General features: G+C 43.8%; 1 protein-coding gene across 1 annotated transcript in view; it reads left to right on the forward strand.

Annotated features, from left to right (window-relative positions):
• The window catches only part of VASP (vasodilator stimulated phosphoprotein), a 306,350-nt gene that overhangs the window by 80,872 nt on the left and 208,922 nt on the right, over window positions 1-16,556 (forward strand). The gene's annotated exons all lie outside the window — the stretch shown is intronic.

The raw sequence follows: 16,556 nt of genomic DNA on the forward strand, positions 1-16,556 counted from the left end.
CAGGGAGGCCGTGGAAAATCACCAAAAATAGTGGAACTGCCAAGTTACACCTACAGTGATTTAGGACCACCTGGAGGACAACCACAAGGAAGGAATAGGTGACATAGCAGTGAGACCTGGAAACAGCAGAGGGAACCCACAGGAAGACGAATCCGGTGCAAGCCAATGCTAGGATGAGAGAAGATGGAAGTGCACAGAGGACACGGACATACAACTGGAGAGGTGGACATACACCAGGGACACGAACCTGCGGCTGGAAAGATAGGAGAGGACAGCAATTGTAGAGGACTCCATCATCAGACAAGTTGACAGCCACATAGCGGGAGGAAGAAAGGATCGGCTGGTGACCTTCCTACCAGGAGCTAAGATACAAGATATAGTGAGCCACATCGACAGGATCTTTGACAGCGTGGAAGGGGAAGATATGGCAGTGGTGATCCATGTGGGGACAAACAACGTGAGCAACAGAAACTACAGTACGGAAACACTGATGGACCAGTTCCGGATTCTAGGAGGGAAGCTGAAGACCAGAACGCCGAGGGTAGCATTCTCAGAGATCCTGCTGGTACCCAGGGCCGACGGGAAGAGGCAAATGGACTGCAAGCAGTCAACGCGTAGATGAGGCACTGGTGTGAGGAAGAAGGATTCCACTTCGTGCGCAACTGGATGACGTTCCGGGGGAAGAGCAAGCTATACAGGAAGGATGGACTCCACCTCACGGAGACGTAACGAGGCTACTTGCAAGCAACATCAAGCGAGAAATTGAGAAATTTTTAAACTAGGAAGAAGGGGAAAGCCAACAGTTGACCAAGAGTCGATGGATCGGGAAACTATACCCAGAGGATACCATGCAGGAAGATTGCTTGGAAGACACACCAAATCATAGGCATGATAGAAATCCTGACAGATCAAAAGGGACACAAGAGGGAAGGAAATGCAAGAAAGTAACAGGCCGCAAACTCAAGCTATGGCACAAAAAAATAACCTTGACATCATCGGCATCACGGAAACTTGGTGGAATGAGGAAAACGGTTGGGACACTGTGCTACCGGGATACAAGCTATACCGCAGAGACAGAGTAGGACAAAAAGGTGGGGGTATTGCCCTATACATCAAAGAGGGAATCAAGTATACTGGAGAGAACACGCCAGAAACGAAAAATAAGGTAGAGTATGGGCCAAAATACCGGGAACAAATGTAACGGAAATGAAGATCGGCATCTACTACTAATCCCCAGGGCAGTCCGAAGAAACTGATGGAGAAATGACGGACGCGATTAAGCACAACTGCAAGGGAGGCAACGCAGTTATCATGGGTGACTTCAATTATCCAGAGATAGACTGGAACCTAGGCATATCCGGCTGCAGTAGGGAGACCAAGTTCCTGGATGCTGTAGGCGATTGCTTCCTGGAACAACTTGTCAAGGAAAATACAAGAGGAAATGCAATTCTGGACTTCATTCTAAATGGACTACGAGGTCCGGCACAAGGTGTAGAAGTAGAAGGGACACTGGGAAACAGTGATCACAAAATGATCCACTTCAACCTGGACACAGGGGCAAAACATCGATCCAGAATGACGTCCATGGCACTGAACTTCTGAAAAGGGAATTACAAAAGGATGAGAATCATGGTAGGGAAGAAGATTAAGAAGAGGATAAGCACAGTAAAAACGCTAGAGCAAGCATGGTCCCTTTTTAAGGACACATCACCAAGGCGCAAAATCTATATATATCGCGTATCAACAAGGGATCCAAGAGGAAAAAGAACAAAGAACCAGCATGGCTCACTGTAGCTGTGAAGGAAGCAATCAGAGATCAGAGACAAAAAGACTTTGTTTAAGGAATTGAAAAGGTCAAAAACGGATAAAAACTGGATAAAGCACAAACAACATAAAAGTAGATGCAATAAGACAGTAAGAGAGGCCAAAAGAGACTACGAGGAAAAAATAGCCAAGGAGGCAAAAAACTTCAAGCCGTTCTTTTGATATATTAAGGGGAAACGACCCGCGAAGGAAGCGGTGGGGCCTTTGGATGACCATGGAATAAAGGGAGTACTATAGGAGGACAGAGCCATCGCCGACAAAATGAACACATTATTTGCGTCAGTATTTACTGAAGAGGATGTATACAATATACCAGTAGCTGACAGGCTATATGCAGGAAATGAAGATGGGAAACTGAAAGGCTTGACGGTCAGTCTAGAAGAGTTATGCAGGCAGATTGATAGGCTTAAAAACAATAAATCCCCGGGACTGAACAGCATCCATCCAAGTGTAATCAAGGAACTAAAAGGGGCTATAGCTGAACTGCTCCAACTAATAGCCAATCTGTTGATCAAATCAGGAAGGATTCCGGAAGACTGTAAAGTGGCGAATGTTCAAGGGGAGATCCGGGAAACTACAGACTGGCGAGTCTGACCTCGGTATGGGAAAGATGGTAGAGGCACTGATAAAGAACCATATCATTGATCATCATGACAGATACAATCTGATGAGGACCAGCCAGCACGGCTTCAGCAAAAGAAGATCTTGCTTGACGAACTTACTGCACTTCTTCGAGAGAGTAAACAGGCAGATAGACAAGGGTGACCTGGTCGACATTGTATATATGGATTTTCAAAAGGCGTTTGACAAGGTCCTGCATGAATGACTACTTCAAAAAATTGTGAGCCGTGGAATCGAGGATGAAATACTCACATGGATTAAAAACTGGTTGGCGGATAGGAAACAGAGTGGGGATAAATGGACAATACTCAGACTGGAGAAGCATCACGAATGGAGTGCCACAGGGTTCGGTGCTTGGGCCCAAATTCTTCAACATATTTATAAACGACCTGGAGATTGGTACGACGAGCGAGGTGATTAAATTTGCAGACGCTAGAGCAAACTTGGTCTCTTTTCAAGGATACGGTCACCAAGACGCAAAATCTATATATATCGCGTATCAACAAGGGATCAAAAAGGAAAAAGAATAAACTGGCGTGGCTCACTGTAGAGGTTAAGGAAGCGATCAGATACAAAAAAAACCTCGTTTAAAGAATGGAAAAGATAAAAAACGGATGAAAATTGGAATAAGCACAAACAACTTCAACGCAGGTGAAATAAGGCAGTAAGAGGGGCCAAAAGAGACTATTAGGAAAAAATAGCCAATGAGGCAAAAAACTTCAAGCCATTCTTTCGATATATCAAGGGGAAATGACCCACGAAGGAAGCGGTGGGACCGTTGGACGACCAAGGAATAAAGGGAAAGCTAAAGGAGGACAAAGCAATCGCTGACAGACTAAACACATTTTTTGTGTCTGTATTTACTGAATACGATATACACAGCATAGCGGAACCCACCAGGCTATATGCTGGAAATGAAAATGGGAAACTGACAGGGTTAACGGTCAGTCTAGAAGAGGTATGCAGGCAAATTGATAGGCTTAAGAGTGATAAATCCCCGGGACTGGATGGCATCCATCCGAGGGTCATCAAGGAACTAAAAGGGACCATAGCTGAACTGCTTGAACTAATAGTCAATCAAAACTAATAGTCGATCAAAACGGGAAAGATCCCGGAGGACTGGAAAGTAGCGAATGTTACGCCGATTTTCAAAAAAGGTTCGAGGGGAGACCCGGGAAACTACAGACCGGTGAGTCTGACCTCGGTACCGGGAAAGATTGTAGAGGTACTGATAAAGGATCGCATCATTGAACACTTTGACGGATACGGACTGATGAGGACCAGCCAGCACGGTTTCAGCAAAGGAAGATCCTGTTTGATGAACTTGCTGCACTTCTTTAAGGGAGTAAACAGGCAAATAGACAAGGGCGACCTGGTCGACATTGTATATCTAGATTTTCAGAAGGCGTTTGACAAGGTTCCACATGAATGACTTCTTCGGAAAATTGCGAGTCATGGAATAGAGGGTGAAATACGTGGATTAAAAGTTGACTGGAGCATAGGAAACAGAGAGTGGGGGTAAATGGACAATACTCGGACTGGAACAGCATCACTAGTGGGGTGCCGCAGGGCTCAGTGCTTGGACCCGTGCTCTTCAACAACTTTATAAACGATCTGGACATAGGTACGATGAGCGAGGTGAATAAATTTGCGGACGATACGAAGTTATTCAGAGTAGTGAAGATACAGGGGAATTGCGAAGATCTGCAACGCGACATAATCAGGCTTGAGGAATGGGCATCGACATGGCAGATGAGGTTCAACATGGACAAGTGTAAAGTGATGCATGTAGGTAACAAAAATCTCATGCACGAATACAGGATGTCCGGAATGGTACTTGGAGAAACCTGCTAGGAAAGAGACTTGGGAGTTCTGATCGACAAATTGATGAAGCCGTCCACGCAATGTGCGGTGGCAGCAAAAAGGGCAAACAGAATGCTAGGAATGATTAAGAAAGAGATCACAAACAGATCAGAGAAGGTTATCATGCCACTGTACCGGGCCATGGTGCGCCCTCAACTGGAGTACTGCGTACAGCATTGGTCACCATACATGAAGAAGGACACGGTACTACTCGAAAGGGTCCAGAGAAGAGCAATGAACATAAGAACATAAGAAGTACCTCTGCTGGGTCAGACCAGAGTCCATCATGCCCAGCAGTCCACTCACGCGGGGGCCCACCAGATTCAGGACCTGTACAGTAACCCTCTATCTATACCCTTCTATCCCCTTTTCCTTCAGAAAATTGTCCAAACCCCTTCTTGGACTCCAATACCGTACCTTGTCCTATCACACCCTCTGGAAGTGCATTCCAGGTATCCACCACCCGTTGGGTGAAGAAGAACTTCCTAGCATTGGTTCTGAATTTTTCACCTCTTAATTTTTCTGAATGGCCTCTCGTTCTTATAGTTTTCAAAAGTTTGAAGAATCTGTCCCTCTCCACTTTCTCTATGCCCTTCAAGATCTTGTAAGTCTCTATCATGTCCCCTCTAAGTCTCCGCTTCTCTAGGGAAAAGAGCCCCAGTTTCTCCAATCTTTCGGCGTATGAAAGGTTTTCCATACACATACAAATGTGTCGCTCTCTTCTGAACCCTCTCGAGTATCGCCACATCCTTCTTTAGGTATGGCGACCAATATTGGACGCAGTATTCCAGATGCAGGCGCACCATCGCCCGATACAACGGCAGGATAACTTCTTTTGTTCTGGTTGCAATGCCCTTCCTGATTATGCCTAGCATTCTATTCGCTTTCTTAGTGGCTGCTGCGCACTGTGCCGACGGCTTCATTGTCTTGTCAACTATTACCCCCAAGTCCCTTTCTTGGGTACTCTCACTCAATAACAACCCTCCCATCGTGTAGCTGTATCTTGAGTTTCTGTTTCCTACGTGCAAGACTTTACATTTCTCTACATTGAACTTCATCTGCCATCTCATCGCCCACTCCCCTAGTTTGTTCAGGTTCCTTTGTAAACCTTCGCAGTCCTCTATAGTCCTAGCCCCACTAAATAGTTTAGTGTTGTCTGCTAATTTTATTACTTCGCACGTCGTCCAAACTACCTGAATAACCACCTCATCCACAACACCGCAACCAGACAAAGGAAAACTCACACCCCATTCTCATACCCCCCAATTAAGGAAGTCAAACGGAAAAAACTATATGATGGCCTCCTGGCCACTCAAGCAGCCAAACTAGACAACCAAATCGCCAATCTACTGATGGCATCCCTCGACTACAAGACTTTTAGAAAATAAATAAAGACCATACTCTTCAAGAAAACTCTGAAAAAAGAAATAATACCGCAAGTCTCAAACTCCACCTCTCACTAAAGCCAACTACCCCAAACAAATAACCTTACCCATTTCTTACTCTTTGAAAATGGCCAATTTTTTTTTGTAAGTTCTTGCTGTAATACATCTTGGATAATTCTTTTGTAATCCGCCTTTAACTGCAAGGTAATGGCGGAATAGAAATCCCTAATGTAATGTAATGTAATGTTTCTAGATCATTTATGAATACATTGAATAGCAGCGGTCCGAGCACCGACCCCTGTGGAACACCAATCGTGACCCTCCTCCAGTCCGAGTAGTGGCCCTTCACTCCTACCCTCTGTTTCCTACCTGCCAACCAATTCCTGATCCATCTGTGTACGTCTCCTTCCACCCCATGGTTCTTCAGTTTCCAAAGTAGGCGTTCATGGGGTACCTTGTCAAAGGCTTTTTGGAAGTCTAAGTATACGATGTCAATGGGGTCCCCTTTGTCCATTCCTTTGTTAATTCCTTCGAAGAAGTGCAATAAGTTTGTTAGGGGGTTGGAAGAGCTGCTGTACAGCAAAAGATTAGAGAAACTGAGCCTCTTCTCCTTCGAACAGAGGAGATTGAGAGGGGACATAATCAAAACATAAAAGGTACTAAAGGGGATAGACTTAGTAGATAAGGACAGGTTGCTCACCCTCCAAGGTTAAGAGAACGAGAGGGCACTCTCTAAAGTTGAAAGGGGATAGATTCCGTACAAACGTAAGAAAGTTCTTCTTCACCCAGAGAGTGGTAGAAGACTGGAATGCTCTTCTGGAGTCTGTCATAGAGGAAAACACCCTCCAGGGATTCAAGGCAAAATTAGACAAGTTCCTGCTAAATAAGGGTGTATGCTGGTAGGGCTATTCTCTGTTATGGTGCTGGTCTTTGACCGGAGGGCCGCTGCGTGAGCGGACTGCTGGGCATGATGGACCATTGGTCTGACCCAGCAGCAGCAACTCTTATGTTCTTATGTTCATAGTGAAGACACAGAAGGATTGCGAAGACATAACATAACATAAACACACTCGATAAATGAGCCGCTACATGGCAAATAAGGTTTAACGTGGATAAGTGTAAGGTGATGCATGTCGGTAACAAAAATCTTATACACGAATACAGAATTTCTGATGCAGTACACGGAGAGAGCCCCAGGAAAGAGACTTGGGAGTACTGGTAGACAAGTCAGTGAAGCTGTCCGCGCAATGTATGGCGGCGGCGAAAAGGGCAAACAGAGTGCTAGGAATTAAGATGGGGATCACAAGCAGATCAGAGAAAGTTATCATGCCACTGTACCGGACCATGGTATGCCCCCACCTGGAATACTGCATCCAGCATTGTTCGCCGTACATGAAGAAGGACATAGTTCTACTCGAAAGGGTCCAGAGAAGAGCAACAAAAATGGTTAAGGGGCTGGAGGAGTTGCTGTATAGTGAGAGGTTAGAGCAAGGGTAGGAAACTCCGCTCCTCGAGAGCTTTATTCAAGTCAGGTTTTCAGGATTTCCCCAATGAATATGCATGAGATCTATTTGCATGCACTGCTTTCAATGCATATTTATTGGGGAAATCCTGAAAACCCGACTGGAATACGGCTCTCGAGGACCGGAGTTCCCTACCCCTGGATTAGAGAAACTGGGCCTCTTCTCCCTTGAAAAGAGGAGACTGAGAGGGGACATGATCGAAACATTCAAGATAAAGACAGGTTGTTTACCCTCTCCAAGGTAGAGAGAACGAAAGGGCACTCTCTAAAGTTAAAAGGGGATAGATTCCGTACAAATGTAAGGAAATTCTTCAACCAGAGAGTGGTAGAAATCTGGAATGCTCTTCTGGAGGCTGTTGTAGGGGAAAACACCCTCCAGAGATTCAAGGCAAAATTAAACAAGTTCCTGCTGAACCAGAACATACGTAGGTAAGGCTAGACTCAATTAGGGCACTGGTCTTTGACCTAAGGGCTGCCGCGGGAGCAGACTGCTGGTCTGACCCAGCAGCAGCAATTCTTATGTTCTTATGAGTGATGAAGAAAAAGCAAATGTGCTAAACAAATTCTTCTGTTCTGTGTTCACGGAGAAAAATCATGGAGAAGGATTAAGATTGTCTACAAAGTTACACAAGAAAATGGAGTAGATCCTGCACCGTTCACGGAGGAAAGTGCTTATAAACAACTTGAAAAACTGAAGGCAGACAAAGTGATGGAACCGGACTGTATCCATCCCAGGATACTGAGGGAGCTCACAGATGTTCTGGTGAGTCCTATTAAAGACTTGTTAAACAAATCTCTGGAAACAGGAGTGGTTCCTGAGGACTGGAGAAGAGCAGATGCGGTACCTATACACAAACGTGTTCACAGAGACGAAGTGGGAAACTACAGGCCGGTAAGCCTCACTTCGGTAGTTGGAAAAATAATAAAGGATAGTAAAATTCCTAGAATCTAATGGGTTAAAAGATCTGAGGCAACATGGCTTTACTAAAGGTAAATCGTGCCAAACAACCCTGATTGAATTTTTTGATTGGATGACCAGAGAACTGGATCGAGGACATATGCTAGATGTAATTTACTTAGATTTCAGCAAAGCCTCTGACATGGTTCCTCATAGGAGGCTCTTGAACAAACTTGATGGGCTGAAGTTAGGACACGAAGTGGTGAACTGGATTAGATACTGGTTGTCGGACAGATGCCAGAGGGTGGTGGTTAATGGAAGTCGCTTGGGGGACGGAAAGGTGAGTAGTGGAATCTTTCAGGGTTCGGTGCTTGAGCCGATCCTGTTCAATATGTTTGTGAGTGACATTGCTGAAGGGTTCTGGAAAGGTTTGCCTTTTTGCAGATGATATCTAGATTTGTAACAGAGTAGACACCAAGGAGAGAGTGGAAAACATGAAAAAGGATCTATAAAAATTAAAGGAATGGTCTAATATCTGAGAACTAAAACTCAGTGCAAAGAAATGCAGATAATACATTTGAGGATTAATAATTGGAAGGAGCCGTATGTGCTGGGAGGTAAGATGCTTATATGCACTGATGGGGTCCTTAGATAGTGTCCCAAGATCTAAAGGCAAAAAAACAGTGACAAGGCGGTGGCTGTTGCCAGAGGGATGCTGGGCTATATAAAGAGAGGCATGTCCAGTAGAAGAAAGAAGGTGTTGATGCCACTGTACAGGTCTTTGGTGAAGCCCCACTTAGAGTATTGTGTTCAGTTTTGAAGACAATCTGGTGAAGGACATAAGACTTGAAGTGGTGCAGAGGAGGGCGATGAAAATGATAGGAGGTTTGTGCCAAAATACATATGAGGAGAGACTGGAAATCCTGAATATATATACCCTAGAGCAGGGGTCTCAAGTCCCTCCTTGAGGGCCGCAATCCAGTTAGGTTTTCCGGATTTCCCCAATGAATATGCATGAGATCTATGTGCATGAACTGCTTTCAATGCATATTCATTGGGGAAATCCTGAAAACCCAACTGGATTGCGGCCCTCAAGGAGGGACTTTGAGATCCCTGCCCTAGAGGAAAGGAGGAGATATGATTCAGACGTTCAAATACTTAAAAGGTATTAATGTAGAGCAAAATCTTTTCCAGAGAAAGGAAAATGGTAAAACCAGAGGACATAATTTGAAGTTGAGGGGTGGTAGACTCAAGAGCAATGTAAGGAAATTCTTCTTTACAGAGAGGGTGGTGGATGCCTGGAATGTGCTTCTGAGGGAGGTGGTGGAGAGGAAAATGGTGACAGAGTTCAAAAAAGCGTGGGGTATATAGCCATTTGGTTGAGGATGGGCTGGGGAGGGCTTCGATGCCTGAAATGGTTTAGATGGGCTGGAGTGAACTTTGATGGAGACTTCAGTAGAGGGAACCTAAGCACAGTATCGGGCAGAGCTTTGGATTCTTGCCTAGAAATAGCTAAGAAGAAGATTAAAAATAAATGTTTTGAAATGAATCAGTAATTTAAAAAGTGGGTAAGGGTGGGCAGACTGGATGGACCATTCAGGTCTTTATCTGCCGTCATCTACTATGTTACTATGTGCAACACTTCTCAATCTCTCCCTGCCCTGCACCCTATGTCCAACATTTCTCCCTCTCTGTTCTCTATGAATGTCTCCCTCCCCTCCACCATATGCAGGATTTCTCCCTCTCACCCCTTTCTACTTCTTTGTTGCCAGGTTTCCAAGTTTAATGGATACTTGATATACCATCTATCCCAGGTATCTAGAAGGCTTACAATAATGTTAATACAGTTAAAAAAAGAAATTAAAAAAAATTGACCTATAAACTTGACTGACATGAATCCAAGAGGAGACAAGGGGAAGGGAGGCAAAGTTACAATAAAATTACAAAAGAGAAAAGGTATGGGGAGGGAAAGACACAACTGATAAGGATATCTTTACTTTCCTTAGGAGGTGAGAAAAGTATTAAGTATTGAAAGCATCTTGAAATAGAAATGTTTTTAGTTTGGATTTAAATATCATTTGGGAGAATTCTTGTCTAAGCTCTTGTGGCATTGTGTTCCATAGTGTCGGAGCCATGACAGAGAAGATTGATTTGCGGGTTGTGCCATAAAAGGTTTCATGAATTGAGGGGATTCCTAAAGATTCTGAGAGTTTGATCTTAGTGTTCTGGGAGAGGAGTAAGGAATAACAAATCTGTCGATGAATGCAGGAAAGTTTGTGAGCCTTGTTTTAAAGGTGAGAGAGAGCAATTTGTAGGTGATCTGATGGGAGATGGGTAGCCAATATACTTTGCGGAGTAGGGGGAGTTACATAATCAAATTTTTGTGCTTTATGAATGAGTTTTATATCAGTATTTTGAAGAATTTGTAATTGGCAAATTTCCTTTTGTGTCATACCTTGATATAAAGAATTGCAGTAATCAAGTTGAGAGATAACAAGGGAGTAAATAAGGATGTTTAGAGGAAGGATCTAAGAGAGTGGAAATGGAACGGATCAATTTTAGTTTAAAAAAGCATTTCTTGATAACTGCGCATATCTGTTTGTGGTAGGAGAGTTTATTGTCGAAGATGATCCCTAATAGTTTTATCTTAGATTCTATTTGAATTGGGGTAGCTTCGATACAGATGGATGTGGCATGATTTTCTTTGTCGGAACAGGGGAACAAGGCACCTTTTGTTTTTTCTATATTTAAAGCAAGCATGTTTTGACTCAGCCAGGAGCTGATTTGGTTGAGATTGTGCTTTAAATCTTGTATCTCTCCTGAGATATATAGGTTCATAGAAACATAAAAACATGAGGTTCATATTCATCTCTGCTAGGGAGCAGATGTGGCAAAGGAAATGGGAGTTGGTTTCCTCAAGCTGTGGAGGCCAAATGTGCGAGAAGGGTGTAGTCTGGTGGGAAAGGACACCTCAGACAGGCGGGAGTTAGTATGGCTTCCAGTGTTATCCTCGTCGGTATTTAGCAGAGCCACTGGTCTGGGATGGGGCAGACTTATAACTGTTTTAATGGGATGTGGCTTTTTTGGTGAAATGGCAGATTTTTACTGTGTGTGACACCAAATGCCTGTAGTTTTCCCATGGTCTTATTACTGTATATACTCAAATATAAGTCAATCTGAATATAAGTCGAGACCCCCAATTTTCCCCCCAAAAAGGAGGAAAAAATGGTTGACTCAAATATAAGTTGGGGGCTTAATATTCAAGTGCCATGCCCTGCCAGGATATGCACCCAGTGTCTCCTCCATCAGGTCCTCCCCTGCAAGGTTCTGTACTTAGCCCCCCTCCCTGCCAAGTTCTGCACCCAGCCCCCTTTCCTCCATGCCCTCACTCAGTCCCATTTCCTTCCAGGCTGTGAATACTGTCCCCCCTCCCTGCCAGGATCTGAACACTGTCCCACCTTCCTTCCCTGTACCCTCTTCCCCCTAAAAAGAGCCAATCTCATTAGTGATGTCACAATGGCTTGATTGTTCAGTACTCCCCTCTGCCCTCTAACCCAGCCAGCAGATTACCAACAACCATTCCCCTTAACTTGAACTACCTAGTGGTAGGCCGGGACAGGAGGGATCCCTCCCGTTTCCTGCCCCGGCCGACACTAACAATTGCCACCCTCCCTCCTTTCCTCCCTCATATACCTGTTTGTTCCCTGGTGGTCCAGCGTATATCTCCCGCTGAAATCCTCCAGAAGATTGTAAAGGTAAGTAGCCAGCAGCGCATCCAGGCCGGCACGCAGCAGCAAGCTTTTTGTGCTGCCGGCCGGCCCTGCACCACTCCTTGATAGGCTGCTGCAAGTTCTCGCTGGATTCGCAGTTCTCGCTGCAGCCTATCAAAGAGCGGTGTAGGGCCGGCAGCACGAAAAGCTCGCTGCTGCGTGCCGGCCTGGGTGCGCCGCTGGCTACTTACCTTTACAATCTTCTGGAGGATTTCAATGGGGGATACATGCTGGATCACCAGGGAACAAACAGGTACGTGAGGGAGGGAAGGAGGGAGGGTGGTAATTGTTAGTGTCGGCCGGGGCAGGAGATGGGAGGGATCCCTCCTATCCCTGCCTAAGGCAGAAATGAAGGAAGTCCGGGAGAGTTTCGGGTGGTCACTAGGGGATGACCTGAATATAAACCGGGACCCCCATTTTGGGGCCAATTTTTTGGCCCAAAAATCTTGGCTTATATACGGTATATAAAAGGCTATGTGTTCAGTGAGCCTGTGTATGAGAAAATACAGTGCAAATTTTGAATGTTTCAACTTGGATGCCCCTTTATAAACCTAGGCAGTGTATCTGAAATTGAACTTCATATGTTGTCTTTTGGGGCAGTATCTCTAAATGGATTAATTCTACACATCCAGGAAGCAATTCTATAACAGAGGGGCCTCCTTTTAAGAGCCTAATAATGCGGGTAGTGAGCCTGTTCATAAGGATACCTGCAAGTATGCCAAAATGTAGGTGCAAACATTTACCACTGGTCTATGGCTTAAATAAATGATTGTGCCTAAATGCAACATATGTGCATGTAACTGATAGTATTCTGTAAGTTGCCACTTAAATGGTCTCGCCAGTGACCCCACCCATGCTCTTCCCCTGTGACTACCCCTCTAACAGTTACACGCTATGCCATTTGAGCAAGCGGGATAGAATAGCGATTAATTAACCACCTTTTCATGAAGAGCTTCACCCAAAGTGGTTTACAATACATTGAATAGTAATCGGATTCTTTTAAGTATTTTCCCTATTTATCCTGGCAGGCTCACAATCTAACTGTGATACCTGGGCAATGAGGGTAAGTGACTTGCCCAGGGTCACTAGGAGCAATGCTGGGATCAAACTCGCAATTTCAGGGTGCTGAAGCAGCAGCTCTAATCACTAGGCTGCTCCTCCACATACTATTCTTGTTAAATCGATTTCAAGAGAGAGGGATAATTAGCAGCATATAACAATTCTACATGCTTTGTTAAATTGATCCCCAAATATCGTAGTGATTGTTGTGCCCATTTGAAGGAATAATTACTAGAAATCCATCCTCGATCTAAATCTGACATGATACGATCTAAAATTTCTGACTTATACATGTTTATCTGAAATCCTGACATCTGTCCAAAAGCTGTGAGATCTTCTACTACAGCCTTCAACGAGGTAGAGGGATCTCGTATTGGAAAAAGAATGTCATCTGCAAATAATGGTATTTTAGTTTCTAAACCACCACAGCTTATACCTGAGATATTTGAGGTTTGTCACACCAGTTATGCAAGGGGCTCCATAACTAGTGCAAAAAGAACAGGTGACAAAGCACACCCTTGATGAGTCCCTCTCCTCAAATTAAAACATTCAGTATATCCTCCATTAATATTAATTGAAGTGAGAGGAACCAAATATAATAGCCGAAGCCAATGTAGAAAAGTTCTAGTTATCCCCATTTTTTCTAACACTTGAAATAGATAAGGCCAATAAACCCTATCAAATGCCTTCTCGGCATCAATACCCAAAATAAGAGTTGAATCATTTCCGTCACCAACTTGACATAATATATGATAGACTCTATGAATATTAGCAAAAGTCTGACAACCTCGTACAAATCCAGATTGATCATCAACTACTAGATGTGGCATATATCTTTTTGATCGTTTAGCTAAAATCTTAGTAAACAATTTGTAATCCACATCTAGTAGTGAAATAGGTCTATAAGAGGAACAGGATATCGGATCTTTACCTGGTTTTAGTATCAGAGTTATACCCGCTAGTCCTGGCGATTTTCCCACTGATATATCATTAATAGCCCATGTTAGTTCTTCCACTGTAATCGGGAGGGAAAGTTCTCTTCCCCAGGAGTAAGACTAGGTAGCTGTATAAGATCCAAATAGGCACGAATATCAGCTTCTTCCACTATAGATCAGGCTGATATAGTTGTTTATAAAAATTAATAAAAGCTTGCTGAATCTGACCTTGAACTTAAGTGATAGCATTGCGAAGTTGTCTTTTTTCCAGCTTATTGGCCAAAATTCTACCTGCTCTATTATTTGTTTCAAAATATTCCTGGTGTAGCCATTGGAGTCTCACACTTATTATCTCCAAATCTAGAGCCTGAAGATCTAGCTTAAGTTGCTGTAATTTTGCTTCTTTTTCAGGGGGTAGAGTCCCACCTTTATGGTTCTATTCTAGGTTATAAATCTGGTCTCGCAGTTTTCCCATCTTTTGCTTACGTACCCTTTGAACATATGATACCAGGGCTATAATTTTACCTCGTATTACCACTTTTAAACATTCCCAAAGGGTCTCTGGAGAAATGTCTTCTGTATCATTAAATTGTAAATATTCTCCAAGATCCTTACCCAATTGTTGCACATGAGCCAGATCCAGCTGAAGACTATCGTCTAAACGCCAGTATTTCCTTCCAGATTGGGCAGATTGCATCACTAAGTTAAAGCAAATGGGAGCATGATCAGACCATATCCTAGTTTCTATGGAAGAAGAGTTAACAGCCTCCATTAGATCTTTTTCCACCAACCAGAGATCGATTCTAGAATGAACTTCAGAATAAAAAGTATAATCAGCAACTCCATTAGTTTTAGATTTCAATTTGTTAGATGCAAATTAAATTTCTTTATAGTGAGCATGGTGGAAAAACCTCTCATGAGTTGGTAAAATAACATAGTAACATAGTAGATGACGGCAGATAAAGACCCGAATGGTCCATCCAGTCTGCCCAATCTGATTCAATTTAAATTATTATTATTATTTTTTTTCTTCTTAGCTATTTCTGGGCGAGAATCCAAAGCTTTACCCGGTACTGTGCTTGGGTTCCAACTGCCGAAATCTCTGTTAAGACTTACTCCAGCCCATCTACACCCTCCCAGCCATTGAAGCCCTCCCCTGCCCATCCTCCTCCAAACGGCCATTCACAGACACAGACCGTACAAGTCTGCCCAGTAACTGGCCTAGTTCAATCTTTAATATTATTTTCTGATTCTAAATCTTCTGTGTTCATCCCACGCTTCTTTGAACTCAGTCACAGTTTTACTCTCCACCACCTCTCTCGGGAGCGCATTCCAGGCATCCACCACCCTCTCCGTAATAGGTGAGTTTCTTGTAAAAAGCCTATTGCCATCTTAACTCTACCAGCCTCCTGAAAATAAAGTTGTCTAATCTAATCTAATCTAAATCTTGGGTTTATATACCGCATCATCTCCGCAGATGGAGCTCGACACGGTTTACATGGTTAGGGAAGGAACGGAACTCCAGTGGAATTATATAAGTATGAGAGAAGAGAGGTTGGTGTGAGAGTGCCAGGAGCGGGACGGGGTTACGTTCTGGAGAAGAGCCAGGTCTTCAGATGCTTATGGAATGGTAGAAGGGGGCTCAAATTGCGGAGAGGGGAAGGGAGACTGTTCCAGAGCTGAGTGATTCTGAAAGGGAGGGAAGAGCCAAGTTTACCAACAAGGGAGATGCCTTTTAAGGAGGGGTAGGATAGTTTTAATTTTTGAGTGGATCTAGTGGAGGTTGGATTTGAGGAATTCCAGGATAGAGGGATAAAAGGAGGAAGGATACCGTGGAGGATCTTGAAGGTTAGGCAGGCACATTTAAAGTAGACCCTGGAAATAACGGGAAGCCAGTGGAGTTTGGATAGGAGCGGTGTGACATGGTCAAATTTACTTTTTGAGAAGATAAGTTTGGTCGCGGTGTTCTGGATTAGTTCGAGTCTGTGGAGGCTTTTCTTTGTTAAGCTTAGGTAAATGGAATTGCAATAATCCAATCTGGAGAGGATAATGGATTGTACGAGGACGGCAAAGTGTTTTTGGTGGAAGCAAGATCTCACTTTCCTCAGCATGTGAAGGCTGCAAAAGCATTTTTTTATCAGGGAGTTGAGGTGGTCGTTGAAGGATAATGATGAATCTATGGTGATGCCCAGAACTTTGCTAGAGAATCCCAGCTGTAGAGAGGAGCCTGTGGGCAGTGGGATGGAAGTGGGTAATTGATCAAGTTTAGGGCCGAGCCAAAGTAGTTTAGTTTTGGACTCGTTCAATTTCATTTGTACAGTGTGAGCCCAGGATTGAAGTTTGGTTATGCAAGAAGAAATGTTAACCATATATAAAACATAGAATTGCTGTAAATGCACTGCATAACATATATTTTCCCAATTGCTCATCATACCTCATCCATACCTCTCTCTGCACACTTCTTCCCACCCATATAACCCCTAATCTCCCCATCCCAACCCACTCAAATCCTACTCATACCCTACCTCTAGACCCAGATCGGCCTCCAAGCGCGGAGATCCCCAGAGATCAGATCCACTTCCAGATATCAGGGTTGGAGGAGGTTAATCCTGACCTGGTTACTCCACTGCTTTATTAATTATCTATCCCATTTCTACTCCTTTTTTTTTTTTTCCTCCT

Source organism: Geotrypetes seraphini, chromosome 8 (assembly GCF_902459505.1).
Source record: "Geotrypetes seraphini chromosome 8, aGeoSer1.1, whole genome shotgun sequence".
NCBI lineage: Eukaryota > Metazoa > Chordata > Amphibia > Gymnophiona > Dermophiidae > Geotrypetes > Geotrypetes seraphini.